At 37.5% G+C, this 25,836-nt stretch overlaps 1 protein-coding gene and 1 long non-coding RNA gene across 11 annotated transcripts in view; both read left to right on the top strand.

The window, feature by feature from the left end:
* The window catches only part of MEIS2 (Meis homeobox 2), a 173,958-nt gene that overhangs the window by 126,083 nt on the left and 22,039 nt on the right, over positions 1-25,836 (top strand). The gene's annotated exons all lie outside the window — the stretch shown is intronic.
* LOC135302991 (uncharacterized) lies at positions 12-12,250 on the top strand. Of its 2 annotated transcripts, none has more exons than XR_010364538.1 (3): positions 12-342; positions 3,088-3,220; positions 12,066-12,250. It is a non-coding gene; the product is annotated as an uncharacterized LOC135302991 (long non-coding RNA). The 2 variants fall into 2 exon arrangements; XR_010364537.1 differs by lacking the exon at positions 12,066-12,250 and adding an exon at positions 3,521-5,008.

Below are 25,836 nucleotides of genomic sequence, written 5' to 3'. Positions count from 1 at the left end.
AGGCGCTTTGACTTCAGGCAGCAGCGCTTGCTGATGGCTCCTGGCTTTGTAAACACCTCCTGATGACTGAATTATGACACAGCACTTGCATGGCATGGTTGGAGATTGCTTAGGCCTGTCCTGGCTGGGCAATGAACAAAGTTAATATGTGTTTCATGTACAATGTGGTGGTACACAAAATCCATCCCAAATTAATCTCGTATCACTGCGTATCGGAAGAGCTATTTACAGAGCTTCTGCAGCAACATCTAGGCTTCATGCTACCTGTAATGCAGAATGACTTCCTGGGGCCATCTCCAGATTCTTTCTGCTTACAGCTTGTGATTACTCCTCTGAATTTTAGTGAGTTATTCCTTTTTGTTTTTAACAGCTACTGGCTGTCGTGACTTTCGTGCCAACAAGCATTGAATAGAGGACCAGAAATTGCTAGCATACCATTCAGTCTGGAGATGTGGCACCCATGCCATCTCCTACAACTTTTGAGATGCCAAAGTACCTCAAGTGTGCTGACTTTTGGGCAGGTCTTCAAATCCTTATTTCCATGGATATTCCTTTTTTCTACTACTTTTCTGCTGTCTTCATACTGTTGGTTGGTTTTATGCTGGAAGCCTATACTCTTTAAATATCCCTTCTCATCAGGTGAAGTTAGTTCCAATGTGAATAAATCTTCTGAGTCCCCCTTATCCTGGTATTGGCAGGGTGTTCTGGATGACACTTTGTAGTTAAGTCAGTTTAGCTCTGTCAGAAGTCTGTTCACATACTGTGTATAAGCTGAGAGTGATTATTTCCTTGCTATTTATTGCTTTGCGTGTCAATTTTGTTCCTGGGGTGGCACCAATGCATTATGGCTGCAAGTCCCTGGCTTCTTTGGTGTGCAGCCTTTCCTGCTTAGCTGTTGTTTCTCTTAAATGATTTGTTGCCTGTCTCTTGTCCTTCTGGATTGCAGCAGGCCAATCATCAAGGGAATTATTCTGACTTTCCTGTTCATGCTGGGCTCACATTTAGCTCCAGAAACAGTTTGCTGTGGTGGTTCAATGCTACAAAGTGGGGATTAGCTCTTACCTTTCCTTCTTTGCCATGTTTCTTCTGTCTGTCTCTGAAAACTGTTGACATGGAGGATAGAATGCTTGGCAATTTTTTATTCACTTATGAGAAGAAGCTCCCAGTTTGGCACTGTATTATTAAAATTCTGCTGCTCTATATTAAGCTCAACATTGTAGCTTGTGTAATACCTTGCAGAAGGTAGCCTATGCTTTTGGTGAATTTTCTTGGTTCTCATCCACTCTTATTCAAGCTGACATTAAGCAGCTAGGTGAGCACTTAAATTAAGAGTATTGTTTCTCTATTCTAATCAACACAGATGGGGAAGAGTACTTCACAGGGCAGTTTCGATCACAGGTTAACCTGCTCTATGAAAGCACCTAGGTTTCTTTGCTGCTGGTGGGAGTGACCCTTCAATGTTTTACATTTTGCAGGATGAACTCAGGCCCAATTCTGCCTACCCCAAATCAGCGTAATGGTGCCATGTCTCTGTTTAATTTTTATCCTCAAATGTCCAAAACAAACTTTGGGCTAGGAGTTCATGAGACCATAGAGTCCTTTGTCAAAAGATTGTTCCCCCCACATTGTTCCATGCACATTGTTCATTTGTCTTTTACGCTTGATGCCTGATTAGACAGTATACTCCTCAAAATCTCTTCTATTTTTCCCCCAAGAAGTGGTGTATGCAAACAGATTTTACTGTATCATGAGCTCAGACTAGCAGTCCCTTACTGAGGTGTAGCTGATGAGTGCTCTCTCACTGAGAAATAGTAAGTCATTTGCTTATCATTGTCTATCCATATCCTGAGTAGAAATAGACTCAAGATTGGAAAAACTCATTCTTAGCACAGTCAGGTGAAATCTTGGCCCTTCTTGAATCTGAAGAATCAAACCAATAAAAAACAGAGAAATCCATTTACCTTTTACTTCATCCACCACTTCCTGAGCTACATTTGTATTCCTAAAGGTGACAATGCCAGCAAAATAGGTTCAATCACTCTTTTGTCTACCTTAGGAGAGTGCCACAACAGGTTTTATGGGCACACAAACTACCATGAAGAAAAGTACAATGTGCACTTGTATCTTGACAGCCACTCTGTGGCAATCACTTATATGTGTGTTCCCTCTTCATGATAAATGCAGCATTTCTGAGACAATTTACCTCAGAAAGGTGGGACAATTCTGATTTACTCTTTTGGAGAGCATGCACAGCTCATTATTAAGAAACTGCTGGTATAGTGTCTATTCACACTTCAAGTTATCCTATTTGAGACTGTCGCTGTGCCCTAACTTCCGGTCCATCACAGAGCTAATGAACCCAACCTTTTCTTCAAAGAGGACACAGCAACTTCAAATTTTGAGACTGAATATCTCAGGAAGTCAGTAACTGTGAGAGTTTGTGAGGAAATGTCATGTGAAACAATTATTCTATGTGTTATTTTTGTTAGTATTTTCAATTCGCTCAGAAAAACCACAGCAACTGTGGTTGGAAGAAATTTTTGCAAAGGTATTACTCAAGTATTTGTTGAATTAAGGAGAATTTAATATGTTAGCTCACAGTAACTGCTCCATATCTACGTCTGAGAGAATATTTCTGTAACAAGTGCATATTGAGCTGAGATTTTTGGTTCATTTTTCCTATTCTCTTGTCCCATAATACTGAACTTGCAGCACCAAAACCTAAGATGGTTTATGGAGAATTCGGGTCTTATTTTCTTGTGAGGCTAGGTTTGGATTGGATGTTATGCCTGTCCAAATGTTTTACCTGTCCTTTTTTCAGTGCAATATTTTTTGACACACCTTATACCTCAGCACAGTCTACAGTTATATTGGTCTTGGTGAGCTGGATGAAAAGGCAGTTGGCCCTTAGTGAATTGTTGAAGCATGGATGTGAGGAGATAAGCATTTTTCTCTTAAGAATTTGTAATCGGGGGGAGGGGGGGGGGGGTTGTGGTTTATGGATTCCTTTTTTCTCAGCTCCTATCAAGTTTTTTGTTTTTAAGACAAAAAATTTATGCCATGCAAAAACATTTGTGTAATAAACAGGGTTGATTACAATGTTTGGATGTTTGGACTAGAGCAAAGGTAGAGGAGAGTTACATCCATAATGTTCACAACTGGACATGGAGTCAGCTGCAGCCTTCGAGTGAAGTGGTGTGCTGCCACAACAAGCCCCCAGGTGGGTGAAAATTAGCATTGACTCCATAACTCACAGAAGGCTGATCAATCTCTTTATTATATATATCATTATTACATATTATATATATCATTATTGTTAAGAAACTCACTGCTTTTATAGACAGTTACAGTACAGTTGGCTTTCATTGGTCCTTCAATCAAAACCCATCACCATTGGCTAATTAAGAAACCACCGTTTGGTAAACAAATCTCCATAACACATTCCACATGTTCACAACAACAAGTGCAGCAGGGTTAAGATAAGAATTGTTTCTCATTCTTTTCTCTGATTTTCTCACAGACTTTTCCCAGAAAGGCCTGGGAAAATTGTCTGTTGCTTTCTGTGCCAGAGAGCTGCTGCCACAGTGGTGCACATCCTGCTGCAAGAATCTCCTCGCAGCACCAGCAATAGGGGCAGGACTAATACCAGGGCTAGTACCAAAATGTGTGGTAGCCCATGTGCCAGCATGGCAGGGAAGCTCAGTGATGGCATAACTCCCACATCACAATGGGGACCGCCTCCATCCCAGGGGAGCTCCTGCCAACCCTTGCTCAAATCAGAGGATGTCTGTCTGAGCACAGAACTTCATCAATTGGTTCCATGTTTGTTTCCACTAACTCTAAGAAAGAGAGTCAATTGAGAATGAGGAGTTGGTGCCAGCGGAACTTCTTTATTGCATGAAGTTTCTCACATCCGCAAATCAGGCTGTTCATATTCATGATCAATGACAGAGAATAAGATTCAGTGAAAAGGATAGTCTGGCAAATCCTTGAGATCAAATGGTCTTAAAGAGAGGAAATTTTTATCTCCCCTATTGAATTCATATTTATGGAATACAGTTCATGTTCTTTGCAACATAAAAACATTTGTATAGGTTTTGTTCTGACTTCTACAAGTTGTTTATTTTTAAGATATCAAGCCGGTATTAAAGAAGACAAATAAAAATACCTAAGATGTTTCCTGGGATAAATAGAATATATCCTATTGAAATCCTAGAATTTCAAATGTTAAGATCAAGTAATCCATCATAGCAGCCATAAAACGTGGCAGTGTAGCCACATGAATTGTATGCTGGGATCCAACAGACATGGAGCATTTTCTTTCTTGTGTCTCTGAGCTGCATAGGCAGGTCACTTTACTTCTTTCTGCCTCAGTTATTCCATCTAAAAACGTCAATAATAATGCTGTCATACTTTGTGATGTTAGGTAGTACTACAGTAACCTCTTCTTTATATGCAGGAACTGAGAACTATCAGAAATAAAAATATATTTTCTGTGATGGACTGTTGCTTTTAAGGCTCAGAGTAGACTGTCAGCAAAGTTGCTATTTTTGGCTGCAAAAATTGTGGGTTTGAGTTTATTGCTAGAATGGATTATCTTCCAATAAAAATTGTATTTCATTTAAAGCTTGCTTACTGAAGAATGTAACCACATCAAATTTCATAATTTTTATTCATTTTAAATATAATTCTGTTATTCATTAGTTGTTCTTATTACAGCAATAGTGGATGACACATTCATTATAAGCAGTACTTGTTTCCAGAGACCAATAACTTTTTGAAATTACTAGATTTTGAGTAGAAAGTTTCACATTAATTTCATCTTAGGGGTGAATATTTTGGATGTTTAATTTTAAAAATCTGAAATTGAGCTGGATTATCTTTTAGGAAAAGATGTGCAACAAATGGCAGGTATTATTTGGTTTGGTTTTTAGCAGTTATAAATACACTGCTCAATCTAGTTTCCTTTCTTAAATCTGTTGAGTATTGCATTTCATCTGCTACAAGAAAAATAAGGGGAAAAACCACCAAATTTGTGTTGTTTTTTTTTTTTTTTTTAAAGCATAAAGCATAGCGACTTAGCAGTTCAAGTTCTATGGAAAATCAACTAGGCATTTTTGCATAAGTCACTTAGGCTCAAAGTTTCCCATGTATAGCTAGGCCTTATTGAAATAATTGCATTTTAGTTGAAATCAGTTACAATGGTGTAAGGTGCTTTTAAAGTTTGGATTTTTTGAAAATGTTGCTTAGAACTGAGTGGCTAGCTTAACATCAAAACCCAACTGATTACACTGTAAAGCCCTTGCTAAGCCTAGTCGAAGGGGATAGGAACAGCCTTGGGCACCAGTGATTGCATCCAAGGTTCTCTATTGGTCAGGGAGAACAGCAAAAACAGTACAGAGATATTTTTTTAATTCCTGTAAAAAATCTGGACTGCCCTCATGGAGAAGCTTGTGCTTCTCTCTTTGATTTGGGTAACCTGGTTTATTTATTTAATGACTGGAAAATCAAACCAAGAACTGCAACTTCACTGTAGCTGTACCAATGTCCCCCGTCTTGTGTGGAGAGATTCTTCCTGGCAACCATCTAAAACTAACCTTTACACTCTTTGCAATGCTTCTTTAGAGCTTGCCTCTACCTGTGCCTTAAAATCACTCCCATCTGTCTTTGGTTAGGCAAGTGACTCCTGCTTTTTATGCTAAATTGTTTGTTTTATCATTACTTAATCCTCCCAAATCACCACCACGCCCTCACATCTCCCTGTGAGCTCTGTCTGATATGCAGATTGGGAAAGGTTTGGGGTGGAGACTCTATTATTTGATCAGTACATTTAGCCTAGCACAAGGAGACTGATCCCTAGCTGACACCCTGTGCATCATGATAACACAAGATAATAATAGAGAATTTTATAGGCTAGCAGGTATTTACGGGGCAAATGATAAATAACAAAGGGAGGTTGTGTTTTGTGTAAGCAAAGAAATATGATTAAATCTTCTGCAGTATCTTGAGCCTATTGAGTGCATAAATCTTTCCTAGCCTTTCTGCTACATTAATACGCAATCAACTCCTGTGAAGACCTAACTCCATTGCTTTCAGGGATCCACAGTCCTTACCTGTAACAATAGTCAAGCTCAGCTGAAGTTATATTTAAAATTTTTCCTAATCAGTATGGAATTGAATTCTTACTAAGAAGTATTCTGTTCATTTTATGTGCCGCAACTGGAGCTCTGTCATTAGAAAAGAAACATTTGGGGGTCTGGGAAACAAAACAGGAATGCCAGTAAGGTAATTATCATAACAGTCGACTCTGGGAGCGCAGGAAGTGGTGCTCTGTGGTGCAAACGCTGCTCCTCACAGCCCCCAACTGAAATGAGACATTTCCACTAGATAACTCAAAATAAGTTTTAATATTATTTTTAATCATGAAAATGATTAAAACACTCTTTGGTCTATTCATTACAGCAGGAGTGGTTATTTCATTTTTTAATAGGCGCACTTACAAACAATCCAAGTGTAATAACCAGCAGCATAAAATTATCAGTGATTGAGTCGATGCTGAACTTCTCACTTGTCAAACAGCGCAGATTGGTTTTTTCCCTTTTTCTTAGCTCTTAGGTAAATTTCACTGCTAGCATCTCACACCAGACAAAGAGCAGGGAAGGGATGAAAAAACACGAAGCATATGTGTTGCAAGGCCAACACAATTTCTTGTTTGTGAATGAAAACTAGGGCTGTAACCTAAGTGGGAAATGCTGGCTGGGAGCTGTCTTGAATTCTTGCAAGCAAAAACATCAGGGATCAGAAAGCTGGTTCAAAAGGCAAGTGAAAGTTGATGAATTACTTTGTGCGTGTTTTAATTACCCTATCATCCTGAGATTCTTGTGTATTGATCTGAACAGTAGTAATAAAGTGCTTTCCTCCCCTCACTCCCTTCTAAGCATTAGGGCTTTGTTTATTAGGTATGCTTCTAAGGAGAGAAATTATTCATCTTCCAGACTAGCATGGAGAAAAGGGCGAAAAAATACAAATGGGCGGGCATGATCTCTTCTGCTATTCAATATGTTAAATCTAAATTGTTCATATAATTATTCCAGCATGTATTTTCTTCTAGGCTGCAGTGAGGCAGAAAAATTTAAAACATGAGAAATTGGACAATGTTAATGTGAAGTGAAATGTAGTTAAATGTTACATTCCTTTCAATGTCATTTACCAATAGTTATGTATCATACTAAAATGAAAGGAAAATATTAGCCTGAGAGTTGGTGTATTAGTGGGATTTACAATAACTAATATTTGAATAACCCTGAAAATAAACCTGAAATGAATATTACCAACATTTGATCAAGAACAGCTCTGGGCAAAGGTGGCTAGGAAGGATACCTCAAAATAACTTTGAGAAGGTATTTTTTGTGAGCTCGTCAGGGATCCTTTGTAATTTAAAACTATTCATTTTGAATATTAAATGGTAGAAATCATGATCACAAAATATAGGGTTAACGACCTTTATGAGGTAATGGCAAAAGAAGACAAAGAAAAAAAAGTGGTTTCACAACAGCACTGAAAGGAAAGCATTCTGAATCACATATTACATGCAGATAAACTTGGACATTCATTTGATCCTTAAGTTCCTTAAGGAACTTGCACTGAGAATTTGGCTTAGCTAAAACCTGCAAATTCTCTCATCAAATCACAAAACAAGAGACTAACAAAACTGAAGTCTCTCTACCCAATTTTTTACTCAGCCACCAGGACAAAGTACCTAATGTCTCCCCGTTTCCCTCCCCCTGGAATGGGGCTGCCAAACTCTGCTGAGACTTGTGAGACACGCAGGCAAGCAGAGACCAGAAGAGCCCCCATGAAGCTCTTGTATGAAGGATGGGGCACATGTATGAGCGATGGGATTCCAAATCCCATCTTTACCCAATAATAATTAATAATTAATTAATACTTAACACCCATCTAGTGCTTTACAAGCATTAACTAATTAAGCTAATTCACCCAAGGTCAGTCCTTTGTACTCACACAATACCCAAGATCTTTTTGATCATACACCCTAAAGAATAAAAACAGTATATCAGTAATGTTAGTTTTAGCCTAACATTATTTGGAGATTTTGATCATTAGGGATGGAATTAATCAAATATCTACTGTGTCCCATTTTTGCATTTTATCTTCCATTCTGCATTTACTATTTTTATCTTTATTAATAGCTACTGCTCAGTGGCCTTAAAGAATTTCTCCATTCAACAGAAACTTTTCTTTCCAGAGACTTATGCTAATTAGTACCTTGTTTGTGGCTTCAGTGTGATTTATGAGCTACTCTGAGCCGTGAATAACAAAATATCAGGCTATCTCCATAACAGTCTATTAATTTGTTTATCTTTCTATCTGTCTACCTATCTGCAGAAATTTAAAACAGTGCAATAACTTTCAGATCAGTGACATTAATGCAGCATTAGATTAAAAGAATGTTACTTTATACAGGCATAAATGTAATTTAGAGGCACTTAGAGGAGGCTATATACTTAACATGATTCTTGGCCAGTGAAGACAGGTTGATCCCACTCATTTTGGGATTGCTAATTTGCAGTTAATTAGGAAGATTGATTCTGTTCTCTGATGCATAGGCCCAACCCTAAATGCATTTTTCCGGTTTCCGTGGCACCATGCTAGTTATCATTGTCAAGGTGCACGTATAACTGAATGACACAGTCCTTCATAAAACATAATACTTTGGGAGTTTGGGAAAGTAAATCTAGTAACCTTCTGCAAACATTTTTCTGGTTTACTCTGTAGACCAAAATCTAGTGTCATCTGCATTTAAAACAACTTTCAAATCACATTCCTTTGAGAAGGTTTATTGCAATTAGCAAATAAAACCAGATACTTGCTTTAATGCTCAACTAAAAAAAACATAGCTTCATAGTTTGAAGGAAATAAAATATTGACATTTTGCTTGAAGGAACTTGTATCCTTAAATAAATGCAGTGGGCATGGCATACTTAAGCTTGTACCTTTTATAGAAGCTAACATTTATTTTCAATGTGTTATCTCTTGAGGAGATTCTTCCCCTGTACTCTCAAAATACAAGCTGCTATGAACGGATTTGGGGGAGGAGTGAAGATGGAATTATCAGCAGCTGGTGTGGGCTAGCAGTAAATTGCTGCTCCCTTAGAGCAGGGGGAAAGCTGGGGGAGCTGTGCTTCAGGAGTGAGTCTCGGCGCACAGCGTCTTGTGGGAGTGTCCTGGCCCAGTGCAAGTCACACCTGACGTATAAGGACCAAATCTATTAATGAAAAGTACATCTAATAAGCTTTCTAATAAGCCTTCTTTACACTTTACCTGATTTCAGACTGGCCATTTATCCTCCATTTGTGTTTTGATACTGCTGTAGGTATCATATCTTTGGAAAGATAAACTAGGATAATTCCAGCTGTGCCTCTGTCACACCAGACTCTGCCTGCAATGGTCTTCCCAGCTAGTTCTCTTTCTCTGCTTCAGTACATTCCACATTTACAATAGATAGCTATTGCACACATCATCCTATCTCTATCCTACCAAAGTTATAGCTACACTGGGGTATTCTTTTATGGTCAGACAATTTTTCTGGTCTGATTGTTTTAATAAAAAGCACGCTTTCCAGCAATTTTGCCCCAGATAATCTGTTCCAGGTTATCTGCCATGGGAGTATGGCACTAATTATGCATAAATAAACAATTCCTTCATTTATCACTTTACAAACAATGAGGAAACTTTCAAAACAAGTCTATGGAAAATTCCTAGGTGTTCTAAGACAGCAAAATGAGGTGTGTCGAGTCAGTCTGGAAAAGCACAGATACACTAAACCTGAGAACCTATAGAGGGCCAAAGGCATTTTCTTATCCATTTGAGGAAAGAAAGAGATAAGGAGAAATTAGATACTTGCTATAGAATAGTTCCCAGACTCAGTAATTTTCCTTTCAAAATTTCAGTGTCACTGTGTTCAACATCTTTCTCTTATCCCTTAACCTTTCAGTTTTGCAGTTGTCAGTGATCCTAGTCCCATAAGCTGCCAGTTGCAAATAAAATGAAAAATATAAAATACCAAAATATTGACCAGATGTAAGCATGCAGGGTAGCAAGAACAGGCAGTGGACACACCTCTCAGTCAGCCCCACCAGCTCATTCAATATACACATGTGGCTTGTTGTCAGAACTTGTGGTTGCAGCCCAAAAGGATCAGGATCAAAGCAAGAGCTTTCCTAGTTCAAAGCCAAATTTGTGTCTTTGCTGGCTCATTTGAATTTTTCATCCAGACTTTCATGGCTTCCTTGTGTGCTTGTAATTACCACATCTTTAAAACCTGACAATCCCTTCATATGGGCCAAATTCTTTTCTCAGATTGTACTTGTGCTCTACACAGGGGTCCAAGAAAAGATATACATATGCTCTCTACAACACAAACTTTGGGCCCAGATTTGGTCCATTAAAATGCGAATAGAAAAATAAGCAAGTTATGAATGTATACTTCACAGACAGGAAAAGAAAGCAGTTCAGAAGCTTCCGTACAGCCATACAGTTTCCTTAGGGCCTGATATGTACTTCTAGAGTCTCCAGTAGACGTTAGGATAAGAAGATAGCTGAATACTTTCCCTTTGAACAATAAATCAGCCCAAATCTGCCTAGCAGAAGAATTAAGCAGAAGCTTAATTAATCTTGCATTAGAATTTCCAGTGCATGCATTGTAGTTTCTCTCCTGGTTGTAATACAAAAGCTCCGATCTCCACTTGTGCGCACCTAACTCCTGCTTAGGGCTTAGCTCCCACTGAATTCCATGACCGAGATGATGAGCACCTTTGTAACTCTAAAACAACACAGAAAGAGCATGAATTGTCAGCTTCCTCTGGAGTGGGGAAATCCCTCGTAAGCAGAAAGTCAGTGAATCGAAGACTCACAGCACCCGCGCGTGCTCAGGCTACATAAAGATTGTAGGGCACTTGTTAGAAGTGAAGACTAGATAGCAGAGTTTAGAACAGGCAGCAGGAAGTTTTAAACGTGGTGAGGAGACAAAAAAGACCTGACCTGGAGATAATAATCAGTTTTAGTGTGCTTTCTACACTCCTTTTAGTGGGCACAGAAAAAATCATAGGGAAGCAGAAAATTGGAAAATACTTCTAGAAGTCACCAAAAGGATCTACTTATTTAAACCTTCTGTGGTATGTGGGTTTTAACCTCATTAACTCATCCTCAACCAATAGGATAATTTCCAGCCTTTCATTCCCACACTTCTGGAGGTCCTGTCTACATCCTAGCAGCCAGTTAAATTCTCTTAAAAATCAGCTTATCTTTTTCCTCTGACTCCCGGTTTCCTCTTTCCTCCATTTTATTTCCCTTTTCTTTCCTGACATCCCAACGTATTTCCTGACCACCTCTGAGCAGAGTCAGCAGCCCAACTCAGCCATAGTGACTTCCATTATCCCTCACTTTCCTCTGTGCGTGCTTAAATCCTTTCCTGACCTCCAGTAGGCCTTCCTACCTTGGATAATCCCACCGAGGGGTGCTCACTAGGCTGGGAGTCTCTCCTGGGCTTGCATCAGCCTGCTACATTCAAATCTCATGCTCTGAGGCTTCCTCAGGTCAGACACATTCTGCAATGAATCTGACCTGGGGAAGCCCTGAAGCACAAGATATTTGAAAGGAGGATCAGTCTGAGGTTTGAAGCAGAGAAGGGGGGCAGCGGGGTGTGTGTGAGATTCATGTTCAGACCAGGTCTTATTGTTTCTGAACCAGTTTTTCCACTGCTAGCTAACCATCACAGATACCCAAACCACATTTCCTAAGCTATTCAGCAGGTCAAATTACTTGTTATTGAAGTGGAAATAAGACATGGGGGTTTTTTCCCCATTGTTTTCCCTAAAAAGTACTTTATATAGGTGTGCACAAATGTACACATGTAAGTGCAATGAAGCATTTAGAGATTACAATCATTCCCTGAATGAAAATGGATAAATATAAATGTTTAGCATGCTTGTTTAAATTGTGAAAGTAGTATTAATTAGGATTGTTTGTTTACACTGTTTTGGTAGTGTCAAGATGCCTGACTACAACTATCAGGACCTGTCCACCTGTCAAAGATCAACTGGGTTGTTTTAGCATTGTCTGCCAGCAGGAAATCTCTGGGTCTATACAGGCCTCAGAAATAAATGAAAAAAGAAAAAAGGGTGTAAAGAAAAAGAAAAGGAAGACCTTCTAAAATATGCAGTTCTTTATGAAAACCACATGCTTCTCAAAGTTTTTTGGTTGTCATTACTCTGCCATATTTTAGTATTTGTAGAATTTGAGTATGAAAAGTAACTAGGTATGATATAATTATTTTCACATTTAAAACAGAAACAAAAACTGCCTTAAAACCTTGACAGAAAATAGTTGCATTGCACGAATCAGTACATTAAAAAAGGAAACTTGTTCTATAAGTAGTTCTCTTATCCAGCTATGCCTAAAATAGGACTAACTCTATCTAGTATCCCAATTACATAATATGGTATATTAAAATAAGTCTCCCTTAATGTTGCGTTGCAAAGGGTTTGGAGTCCAGGAACAGTGTTGGAATAGGGACAGAGTGACCTTTTAAAAAGAAAAATGAAATGAAATACACTTTCATTTTCCAGAAATATGCATGAAAGTAAAAACTTGACAGCATGGAAGAACATAAGCAAATATATCTTTTTATTTGAAGATAAAAAGAAGCAGGGCTAGATAGGGAAAGGAAAAAACCTGTGAAAAAAACGGATGATGCAGTTTTTACGAATAAGCAGCTTAATGTATCTTGGCACCCACAGTAAGCCTTGTAGGAGCTCAAAGTGCCTCAGGCAATCTGTGAGCAGAATAGCAATTTTATTACTTTGTCATTAAACCAATTTCACAGCAGTATTGTTTGTTAATGAGCAGCGGCAAACGAGCGAAGATGTCACACACTGGAATAGCAGTGAGATTTGTGACCCAAGCTCAGAGCACTAAGATGGAAAGACCATGGCTATAAAAAAGGAAATACTTTGGGATGAAATGCAAAGTCTATACAGCAGAGCTTGTGTTTATGAGCTACCATTTTGCTAAGAGCTGTGAGAGAAATAAAGGTCTGGAAATATGCAGTTAAAACAGGGCCTATAAAATTAAAACCAAATTAAAGTATAGCAGAGGATTACTGCACAGGCTGTACTCCACAAAATATATTTTAAGTGATGAGGTGAAATCTAAATCAGTTTTGTTTGAATTTGGTTGGTATTTATAAAATTCAATAAAGCCATACCAAATTCAAAACCAAAGCAGCAGCCCAAGCCCTGTGGTCTCTGATCTATAAGCTTCGCTTTGAAGAAATTAAATATACCGGTACTTAATTAACAACTTGTCCTCTCTTTTTAAAGTAAAGATAATATATAGGTCTATATAGGAATATAAATACTGAACAGACATAATCAGCATCCCCACACACATGCACTCACATACACACACAAGAACGGACACACTCTGATCACACTCTGATTCTGTACCAAACAGTGAATCAGAGTCACCTAGAGAAGAGATTGCATGAAGCTGAACTGTATCATTTGATAGAACTCCTTTTTTCCCCTTCTTCTTCTTCTTCTTCTTCTTCTTCTTCTTCTTCTTCTTCTTCTTCTTCTTCTTCTTCTTCTTCTTCTTCTTCTTCTTCTTCTTCTTCTTCTTCTTCTTCTTCTTCTTCTTCTTCTTCTTCTTCTCTGCCGTCTCCTCTTCTTTTTTTTTTTTCCCTTCCCTTTTTTTTTTTTCTTTTTGAGCCAGGGCTGATCTTACAAAGAGATTGGGAGAGAGCCTTGAGGGATACAAGAAACAGTGCCAAGCAGGCACATTATTGAATCCCTGCAAGGCATCCCGAGGTAAGTTTGCTGCCTGAGCTGTCTTTCCATGTTTATACACAGAGAAAACTAGTTCAAGCAATGCAGTAAGTGGATCAGCATGACTGACTTAAAGGAAGAAGGGGAAATTAGCCCACCATTTTGCTCTATTTGCACTGAAGATGGGGAAATAATTTTGCTGTCAGGACTTGCTTCTGAGCCACCTCCTTCCTTTCCTGTAATAAAGCCCCACCCCATTTGTTTCTATTACAATCACATTATTTAGCATAATTATCCTCTTAAAAATATCTAGATCACTATAAACACTTCCGTTCTTCTGCCTGCTTACTACCTCACCCATGAGGATTTCGGCACAGTAGCTACCATACATTTGTGGAATGCTTTAAGGGCTTTGGCAACAGAATAAATTTAGCATATTTGTGTGTGCCTGTGTGCCTGTGTGGATCTCGCTCTCAGTTTCTCACTCTCTGTGTGTGTAGTCAATTTGAACAATGTATTTCACTTCAGTTCACAAGCACGCTGACCTCTCTCTCCAGTGATTAATATTTTTAGATGCTTGGTTTCATAGCTTGGTAACTCGTGCATGTTTTCTGCTATTTAACTAAGTGGGTAAAGGGGACGCTGCAGGAAATGCTCATTGTTGAGCAGTAGGCGGTGCTCACAGTTCTGGGAGCTCAGCTTAAGACTGTTTTCTGCCTGACAGGGCAAGACCCCTAGACAAATCCCTGGCTGGGTCTATGGTAGTTGGCAGCCATTCAAAACTGGTTCTCTGCCAGCAGTATTACTAGATAGCCAGACAGATCAATTCACTTTTACATTCCCGCCATTATTTATAGCACACTGTATATCTGCTCTTGCTTATGAACTAATGATTAGCAAATACAGTACACATAAAACATAAGCATTTGTTCTGTGCAAAGCTTTCTGTTGCTGATATTGCAGATACTTTTACAGGTCACGGAACCTTAAAAAGGATTTAAAGGGCATGTCTTGTGTAACATTTGTTCCTTTGAAAATGATGCTCCCTTCCTATTTTTGTGTAATTGGAGAGGATAGAAAGGTTTACTTGCTGCTTATGTTTCATTGAATTCTTGTATTTCCCCTTTCTCCCACAGACTACTAAGGAAAACACGTAGGAAGAGAGGCTTATACAGTATTATTTGTTATTTAAGAACTGTACTTCTATGTAACGCTTAGGCTTTTCTTTTCACAAAGATCTATTGGTAAAAACAAACAAAACAAAAACAAAACAAAAGAAAAAACATGAAAACGAATGGCCCTGCTTATGTTTCAGAAGATGTCAGGGCAACTGCAATTTTGTAAACTGTAGAGAAAGGTAGATGATTTGAAAACTTGGGAGAAAATACCACACCTTTACTAGGCCCTTGTGGCTGTTAAAATACTAGCTATAGTATTAAATTGCTTCAGATACTTATGTTTTTGATATAAAACATAGGAAAGGTCAGCTCAAATCTAAGGCCCTGGCTTCAAAGCAACACAGCTCTACTGAATTTTTAAAATCTAGATACAATCCAAACTTAACGGCCAAATTAATCCCTGGCATAAACACAGCCCTGTGCAATTTGAACATTTTTTAGCTGATTGCTGCTACTGGTCTTGCCACAAGTTCCTGTCAGGTAGCAAGGCTTATGCTTATTACACTGAACTTTATTTCCCTGAAGAGTTCACAAAAAGGGGGCAAACACACTTTCACTTCTCTGAAATGTAGTTCAAGACCACTGCAGCAAGTGAATTGTCAAAAGTTTCAAACCAGTTCACACTGGACTGCCCGAATTAATTCAAGGTATGCTGCTGGTGGAGAAATGTTATGTCATATGGAAACGCGGTAATTTGGTTTCCTAAACTGTTAGTTAATCCATACTTTGGTCTGGGTTGAGGTTTAAGGGAACATGATGTCAGTATGTGCTTAAGTTGTCCCCTTTCCATTTGGCAACAAGTGCACCAGAAAACTTTCTGCGTAGCCTCAATTCCCTTATTGGGAACAGAGCATTTACAGGTGCCCAAATTGAGGTACCCTAGGAGTGCAGTGCTATGATAGTCCTAAAAGCACAGTGAGAATGCAAAAATTAACATTATAATGGTAACCAGCATAACTAAACCAAAGCCATATACATCCAGTGAAACCTGGCCCAATGGAATTGTAAAGGTATAATTAGTTTTTCTTACCACTTAACATCAAAAATAAGTGAAGGGGAAGAATAGAAGTGCTTGAGCAACATAAGATCCCCAAAGGGCACATGCTCTGATAAAACCTTTCTGCTCAGAAAAATGTGACTAAAGCTGATTTATGAATGTTTTGCACCTTACATGATCAACTCCACACTTAATGCATACAAAAGCCCACAATACCTTTTAAGACTATCTTATACTGGCTTTGAATTACATGATACATATATCCAAGATGTGGGTCAATGCAGAACTAAGAATGCTGGCTTGGCAAAAATCTTCCCAAGTCAGAATTTTCAGAAAAATTTTTTTTTTGTTATTTGGAGAATAAGGTTGGAATGGTGAACTCCTTAGTTCAGTGTTACCAATAAGGAAAGAACAATTTCCAGGAGAAACTGTGCACTGGGAGAAATTAGATTTACTATGTTTAATCTTGAAAAATGCCAATGAAAGCAGAAAGAGATTAAAAATTTGGATCATCAGAGTTGGGCATTTCTGTATTATCAGGAAAAGTATAGTCCAGGATGTGCTTCTTGCCTTAAATAGATTGCAATAATTCTTTGATATCTACTGGTTCTATCATTTATTTCTTTTTCTTCTGGATTCCTTACCTATATTCAATTACTGATGTAAAACTCAGTCTATATACAGTTTCTCAAATCAAAATTCTGTATTGCACTTCTATAGTAGAAGTCTCTCCTTGGCCAAGGCTATCACTGAGGCAAGATTTATCAAAAATTCATTTTTCATTGTGGTTTTCAAAACATTACATTTTGAAAGGCTTTTTACAAACCATCTTTTATCAGACAACATAAAATATGCTGTATTTCCCTTGCTTGTTTCAACATAAATCAACCCCAAAAAAGTTTCTTCAGCTCTTTACATTGTCTGGCCTTGTTCATTTGTAAGCCTGCAAGTTTATTAAAGACTACTTTCCCTGTGTAGGTAGAATATTCCATTTTACATGGAGGGAACAAAGCAAAGGAAAACAAAACCTACATTTTAAAAGCAACACTATATCTCAAAAAAAAAAAAAAATATTATATGTTGATGGGGAGAGTGTCCTGTAAAGCAGCCAGTAAGTGCTTTGGAAGACACTGAGAATATTTCTGGGGTTTATACTGAAAAATAAATCAGGATTTTTCTATTAACTTTAAAACCATGTGCAACTTCCTTAACACTGTACATATTTGTGAAGGTCTTGAATGTGGTGAGGTCTGTCCATGTATGTTTTCCAGGATGTCTTTCTTTCTCTCAGCTTTAACTTTTCAGTGCCTACTTAAACCCAGTAGTTTAGTCAATCAGAGGTGTAACAGGAGGAGAGAAATGAAGGCACATTTAGTAGTTTACAGGAGAACAATATTGCTTTCTGGAGGGAAAGATGGAGTACTGCTAATCCCCTAGAGTTCTTGCTACTCAGATCTGGGGAGTGAACTAAGGAAAAAGCCACTATTTTGATTCAAGATAAGACCTTTTCTCAGTTACTTGCTGCATCATTAGCCTTTTTCTTGATCCCTCATTTCTCAGACTTTACTCTCTTTTACGGACAAAAAGTAGATGCCATCTTACTCACAGGTGTTTTTTCCTGAAGTGAATCATTAGTTTTTTAATAAAATTCATGATGGATGTCTATGGCCTCAATTATAATGACATAAAATAATTTTATGTACAACCAAAATTTTTTAATCTTGCTGAGTATCCTATTGCTAAGTTTAGTCAAAGGCCGCTGATAACAAAGGACAAAGTAGTCTGCTCAGCAAAAGCCAAGATGACTGTTGGCTGACTTATTCAAGAACAAACACTCAGAACTCATTCTTCAGACAAGGCCTAACTCCATTAGGCTGTCATAGCACCTGTCTAACTCTCAGTCATGTTAATGAAGTTATCCATATGCTTATAGACAGGCACATGCTTAAGTAAACTGCTAAATCAGGGAGAGCAAGTCTCAACAGTCTTTGGCTCATTGAGGTTCTGGAGGGTCATGTTTGCATAAAAGCAGTTCTGAGGAAGAACTCTATTCCTCAGCCACACGACTTTCTGTTTATTTGTGTATGTCAAAATTCCAGCTTAAATGTAATTTCTTTTCCTCTCCAAAACCCAGAAAGAGCGCTGGTTTGAGCATCAGTTTGGCTACAATAATTCCTTTAGATTTGAAATGTGATATGATAGTAAAGCAAAATTAAAGATGAGTCCAAAATCACTTTATGAACCTTGTCTGAGGTGTGTGTTTCCTGCTGAAATCCAGCATTATATTAATTTTATTTGATTGTGCTTACTGCAAGTATTTCCTACAACTCTACTCAGAAACTTCAGGTTTTTCTCTTTCGGAGAACTAGTCCAGGACACCTAATCTGTAGACTTATTAGTCATAAAAAGGCAGCTCCTAGAATGTCCAGCTGAGATGCAAAGCTCACTGTGTGCCACATCCATGTAGTAAGTGGGTCAACTTCGAAACCCTCACATACTTTTATAACACACATATCTGTTTTATGTTCATGGATAGCTTTGGAAATCTGTCCCCTAAAGCATTCAACCACCTGACAAGGTTGTAATAGTCTGCACAGCCTTTCTGACAGTAAGTATCAATAGTGAAGTCAGGAAGTGGATTCAGCATGTAAACAGCAGACAGATACCAGAATGTAGCACTGAGAATGGAGCTGTGTGCTTCCACAGAGGTGTTCAACAGTAATTAAACACTGAAGCAACAAATTTGAGCTGGTGAAAAAGTGCAAAAGCTTGTTCTTGGAATATCATACTAACATATTTTTGTGACAACATATTATAGCATAAGATAAAAATGTATAAAAAACTCACTAAAATATGTTAGGTGGAAAAGCATTAACATAACCTAAAAACATTTTATAAAAAAAATTTTCTCCTAAATATAAATACATTTTGCTGCTTCATTCTCTGGCTTTCCCAGAAAGTCACACTAAGTCCCTGTGTAGGTAATCTAAGCAAGGCAGTGGTTGGGGCAAATTAAGATCACATTTTCAAAGTACTTTTATTTCTTGAGTCTCTCCTTCTGATTGTTTATGTTCCTGGTTTGAAGTCTGTTGAGGTGAGCTGCAGTTTTTCCACAGATTTCAATTTTGAATTTTGAATCAGTCCTGAATTAGCACTTGATATAACTAACTCAAAGAGCTTTTGCAGGACGACGCATAGACATATGGCAGTTTCCTACAAGGGAATTGCAGCAGTTTGTGTCCATCTCTTCCTTTTTTTCATGTGTCATGACATAGAGATAATAACAAATGACTGAAAATATCTACAGTAACACTTGTACCACCACAAAGTTGTTACAGTCCTCAATACTCTTTGCCAGCATAATAGTCTTCACCAGCAAATGAAATCACAGAGAAACATGTAAGCCACATTACAAAACCTGTACCAGACACAGGTGTTCTATCTTGAGCTCAGGGCTCAACTGTTTTATGAACATTTACTACAGCAAATTTGGGATGTATGAAACGTTTCTGCTGTGTGTGGTGACTTTAAATGAACAATGTGCAGTAGTAACACAGGATATGCCACCAGGGAGACAATACAGTGGGGAAGAATTATCCCCACAGACTCCTCTCCAGCAATGCCCCTCCCCATGTGTTCCTGACGCTTGGTCTGTAATAGTCTACTCTGACCCTGACTTTGCACAATAACTTACTTCCAAGAAACAGTCATTTAAAGGGATGCAAGGTACCTGTAACATTAATTGTTTCAGTGGATACTCAGTACTTTTTGCTTACACTGGCATGCTCAGAAAAGGGCATAAAGATTCTTGTCTCCGTCCACTGTAAAACATGCAAAATATATCAGTGTCAGATAAATCAGAAGGTGCTCTGGCATGCATGCTTCACTTCTGCTGTGAATCTCAAGATTAAGAAAAAATGACCTGGCAATGAAGCAATGACTGCTTTAATCAATTTGTTTACTTATAATCTTCAAATGCATAAAATAATTTTATATAAAGGAAAAAGAAAGAGGATGCATGATGTTTATTACTTTTACCTTCCTTCAAGGTCCAATAGTTACTGTGCCTGCAATTTATATAGTGTAAAGTATAGAATCATAGAATATTCTAATGGAAGGAACCTATATTATATAAAATTTTGGGAGGTTCTGATCTGATGACACTCCTGCTTGTCCCAAAACAAATGAACAGAAACTTCGTTGTCATTGAGAGGTTTTACATAGTGCAAAACCAGGGGAAATCAGACTTACCATTCCTGTGATGGCCTAGAATTAGGTCACTGGATCATGACACTCAGAATCATAGAATCATAAAATTGCTAAGGTTGGAAAAGACCTCTAAGACAACCAAGTTCTATTGTCAACCTAGTTCTATAGTCAACATGTTAACCACTAAACCATGTCCTCAAGTGCCACTTCAGCACACTTCCACCTCTCATTCTTTTGTTGGCCTTTGTTTCTTTCACTAGAAACCAAAGTGAATTGACTGATATCCCTCTCCATGGTGTTCCCCTCATCAGACAGATGATGGCACTTGTTTACAAATGAGCCACGCAATACAAAGAATCTCAAGTTCATCTGCTTAATAGGAAATGTATCTGAAAGAAATCTCTTAAATTAGCCTTGGATTAAAACTAAATAGAGCTGAAGTAAAACAAAATACAGAGAAGTACATGTATTTTCTCATCACAAGTGCAAAAAGTTGTTTTGCCTGCTGCCACAATTTCTGAGGTGTACATCAAGATTCTCCTCCTTTTAAAACCAGGGATTCTAATAACTTCTATTGAAACATGATCATGGAGATACCACATTCTACCATATTCTGGTTTAAGTTGTGCTTCCCCAACACAGAATGTGGGTTTGCCCACAAATGTATTTGAACAAGAGTCAGTCATTTCAGGTGTATGACTTTTCTGTGCACACTGTAGAGATAAATTCATTCTGTATCTCTATATTCTGCCCTCCCACTTCCAGGGGTCATTTTTTCCCCTTTTCTTTCTGATTGCTGAATTGCATTTCTTTTTACTGTCTGTAATGGTAAAAGATTATTTATTGGGCTTTTTTGAACCCTTTTCTTTCCTCCCCCCTTTCTAAGGGAGGCATTAACCTATACAGTCATGAGGACATTGTAATTTTTCCATCTACCACTTGGTAAAAAGTTTATCTTATGGATAAGAAAGTATTTCATGTGCCAAAATATTTGCAATTTCAGCTCTAAGTTTTAGTCCAGTTCTTACCAGCACTTGCCGAAAGTCAAATACCAGCATTTGTTTTGTGGCTTGTAAAACAAAGATGAATCTTGGAATACACATCATACAGTGAGAATTAGTTGTTATTATCTTTGGTAGTCCCTTAGGAGAGACAGCTAACTGACTGGGTCCTGAAATTGAAAATGTCTATTTTTATTTAGGAATTAAATATATGAAATAAAAAGCACAAAATGAGGACAATAATATTTTTGTAGATTTTTTTAAAGCAGTAAATCCACACTTACAGGAGAAGAAGATAAAGGTATTAAGAAAAAAAAAAAACTGACAACAATAATCAATTAAATATTCTAAAATAAAAAAGAGAGGAGAAAAAAATTATCTAATTCAAATGGTGAGGTAAAGTACTCTTTTATGTTCCATTTTCACGTCCTGCAGGAACAATAACATTCTTTTGAGAATGAAAACTGAAATCTAGACATTTTTAGCTCACAGGAAAATATGTGTTTTGATTGAGCATTTATATGAGATTAGAATTCTTAAATATCAGTCTAATTATCCACATAAAAAAATAATCTTAGAAAGACTTTTGAAAAGTTACATATGAATAACATCTACAGAACAAATTGTAAACCAGGCTCTAGTAATTGTAGCTAGTGCAATCAGGCCCTCAGCCATTATCAGAATTTCAATCAGAAGAAGGTAAATCCTGTGAAGTGTAGAGGAATGGATATATAAGTAGCTAGATACTTTTGTTCCCTTTATTGTCTAATTATCTCAAAAACAATAGAAAATGTATGTCAAAATAAGGAAAATGAGAGATGAGACAGGAAAGAAAAAATTATTAATATTATTAACCAACAGGAAACTGAACATCAGATAGACTAGGGGTTTGGTTATTAGTGAAACTGTAGGAATAGCATGAAATACACCTCTGAGGCATAACAATAGCAGAGTTTTGTTCTTTGTGTTTGCTCATTACAATGATATGTATTCATTACTGACCACTATTTGCTATAGGTTTTGATAATTTCAGTGCTGGATGTTTCCCTGGCTTCAAGGAGGTGTAGGTGCAAAAGGAGTCAGTTCCAAACTCCAGTCACTCCTATTCTTTATTTATTTACTTGCTTCTGAAAGAACAAATCATATACCTTTCCCTTCTTTTCATAATCAGAGTCATCACCTACTACTAATTGGTTTATACACGTTAAGAAAGAGAGTAGGCAACAGACTCAAAAACCAGACACAATTCACTCAAAGTTCTTCACTCCATAGTCTCTCCTTCCTTTGTACTGCCATCAAAGAAGAGTAAAATAAAAATCCATAATTTTTTCCAGGTTCACCACGGTGAGTCTGAGTTTCTGTCCCCAAGGATTTCGCATTATATGTTTGTACTATCCACTTTACAAGCAGTTATTTTAGTAGCTGGTGGGACCTCCAATGCCAGACTCTCCCCTACTCTTGCTGAAGGATGACAACAGTGATTTATTAGGTCTTTCCTTTTTGTAACTACCATGATACTGTAATGAGCAAGTATTCACTTCACACTTCTCTTCCTGATAATCTACTGGTATAGATCTGTGGTTTCCTTTTAAAATCTGGTTCATTAGATGGTATAAATGTGTGTAGCATTTTTAGCTGTGGTTGAGGAAAGCAGGGAATGTTGAGGTTAAGGTTTATTATGACTGTCATGTTCAGGAATGGAGAGCTATATACTATTTCTGCTCTGAGTGTCTGCACATAACTCCAATTGACATTGGAGTTATGCATTTGTCTGAAGGCTGTTTATCACTTTGTGAGTACTTTCTGTTTCTAGGGGTGATCAGAACAGAATAGATCTGAGTACCAATTATTTTGAACCTCCTTGAAACTTTCTGTGCAGCTTGGTTAAAGACATGATAGCATAGTACCCTTTACTATATTTTACATAGCAACAGGTAATGGTTCTGTCCCTAAAACCACAAACAGAAAAACATGAAAAATATTCAACAGTGTCATTTATTATGTAGAGGGCACTATACAGTTGCCCTCCCCTGACACTTGAAATACAAGTGCTTCATAAGGGAATAAACCCCTGAAAGCTTGGTTGCAATTTACTTCTTTACTTCCTGCACACAGTAACAATGATAATTGAATTGAAAAGCATTTTAAAATTCATAAATATATAAGTAGCCATTATCTAGTGGAAAACATATGTCTGACTATAGGACCTGATCCACTACTCAGTTACTCCAATTTTAAACTAATGTAACTCGACGGTAATCAATGAGGGGGCTGTTGTGCAACTGAAGTAGCATAAGGTAAATAACATTTTTAGTACATGTGAGGTTCATTTTACTTAAAAAGAAGGCTAGCATTTTCATTGTGTGTTTATTTTGGGAACCTCAAACAAAATACCCAGAAAAAGAGGCACTCAGAATAACTGGGTACTTTTAAAACCTGCTTCTCTTATGACTGACAAAAAGCTGGGAGTATTTAGCTAACAAAAACATGCTGGGGTTTTTCCTTTTTGTGGACTAGAAATTTGTTTTCAAAGTAACCAAATGTAGTTGCTCAGTAATCTAATATGAAAGCGATTTCAGTTAGAATTTGTTTTGATGGTTAAAACAAAACTTCATAGGTTGGTTAATGGAAAGTGAACAGGATGATCTTTATATCTTCATAAATGCAAACAGTTTAAGATCAGAAGGAGGCCATTAGACTCTTCAGCCTGAGCTATTTTCTCTTCAATTTAACTCAAATTATCTCTGCACTAAGCAGACTTGTCTTTGGCTGAAGGTTGTTTTTTTTTAAAAAAAAGGCATCCCACCTCAATTTTTCTGAAAATCATTGACTCCCTGAAGTGTTAATCATTACACTGTGTATTAGTACAGCATGTCTGGAAAGCAGAATCAGTAATTTACAATGCTAAGTTTATATAAAACCAACAATCCTCCCCTGCTGTCCCCCCCAACTCCTGTGCAAACCTAGCACCATAACCTAAGGGATGAACGTAAGAGAACACAAGGCTCTAGTGTTATTTTCACCCTTCTGATAGCTAAGCTTTTTGTGGAGGGTCTGCTGTGGAATTTCAAAGACAATAAGCAAACTTGCACCAGACAAATAAAGTTGCATTCCTTTACATTTTAGATGTGAGACATAAAACAGATACAGTGCTGTTCAATCCTTTATCAAGGTGACACAACCCCAGAAAGGCTTTGATGCTGTCTATTGCAAATCTCATGAGAATTTGAGTAGGAAACAAAATCTGATTAGTTTGTTTGACTCGCCTTTCTAACTACATATGTTCAGAAAAGGCTTCTGTACAATTCTCTTCCCCTCTCTTTATTGTGCGGTTTGCTCTGTTTGCTTGAATTTAAAACTGCCATTACGTGAAAGTGTTGCAAGTATAAATAATTTAGAAGATAACTCTGTAGGGATACTAATAATAAGTCCCTGCTTTTTCTAATAGCTACTCATTATTGTTCTGAGAACTGGCATTCAAGTTACACAACATCACCGTGTCACAGATATTGTGGATGTTGACAATAAAATAATTTTGACATCTTTTTAATTAAGTGTACTTTCCTTCTTTAAAATGCCCCTTTTGTTTGCAACTGATTTAAATTCTCTAAAAATACCCACAGGCTTCTTGAGTACAGAGATTGATGGACAGGCAGATACATCCATCTGGTTTTATCTATCTTAAGTGTGCAGATGTAATACTTTTCCCCAATAAGAAGCCACAACGATACAATTATCTATCAATGAACATTTACTTCTAAGGGAAATCTAATCAGTTAATAGAAGTTAAGAAAGATAAATGTACAAAGGTAATAAGTGGTGCAAACTCAAACAGTCCTACTCTGTTCACTCTCATTTAAAGAAAAGAAAAAGCTTTTAATGGGACTTCTCTTACTTTTACCCCATCATTTTATAAACTGCTTTGCCAACCCTTCACAGCAAAATAGTAATTTCAAGTAGGCCAACATCAAGCTCGGGTTTTATGCACTTGGTGGTAATGATAGTGATAGCCCTTTCAGACTTAAGTCCAACTGTTGAGTTTTTTTTCCTTATTTTGATATTTTTTGTATGGTGTCCAGTTAATGAATAGGTGACATCAGTCTGAATAACTGTTGCTTAGAGAAATCAAGCTCCTTATCATGCTAACCTCATCCTGGGATCTTTTGAAAAGTCATAGGGCAGGCAAGCACTGTCTAAAGCAGTCATAAGCTATTGCCTACTTCATGCTCCGCACACTACCACAGAGAAGATTAAATAACTGATGCCATGCAGAGGCCATCCTCTCACAGAGATGCATGCTGTTTCAGGACTTGGTTCTTTGGACTATATAATGGAGAAAGATAGTGATTATAGATAATCACAAACTGCTCAAAGCTACATTTTAGGTTTGTGGTTTGTTTGGGCAATTTTTTAACAAATATTGCAGAGGTTTGTCAGTATTGCATTGACATCTTCTGTTCCAAAGTGTAGCTGTGTTGTGATGATTCTCAGGTAAAATGATTTTGATGTTAAAGGATACATAGCCCATTCAAACAAAACAGAACTCAAGAACCGACAGGAAAGTATCACTTTAAAATACTGTGGAAAGTTTCATACTAATGACT

The sequence above is a fragment of the Passer domesticus genome, chromosome 6 (assembly GCF_036417665.1).
Source record: "Passer domesticus isolate bPasDom1 chromosome 6, bPasDom1.hap1, whole genome shotgun sequence".
Taxonomy (NCBI): domain Eukaryota; kingdom Metazoa; phylum Chordata; class Aves; order Passeriformes; family Passeridae; genus Passer; species Passer domesticus.
The sequence above is the reverse complement of the archived record's forward strand: the minus strand, read 5'-3'. Positions and strand labels throughout refer to the sequence as shown.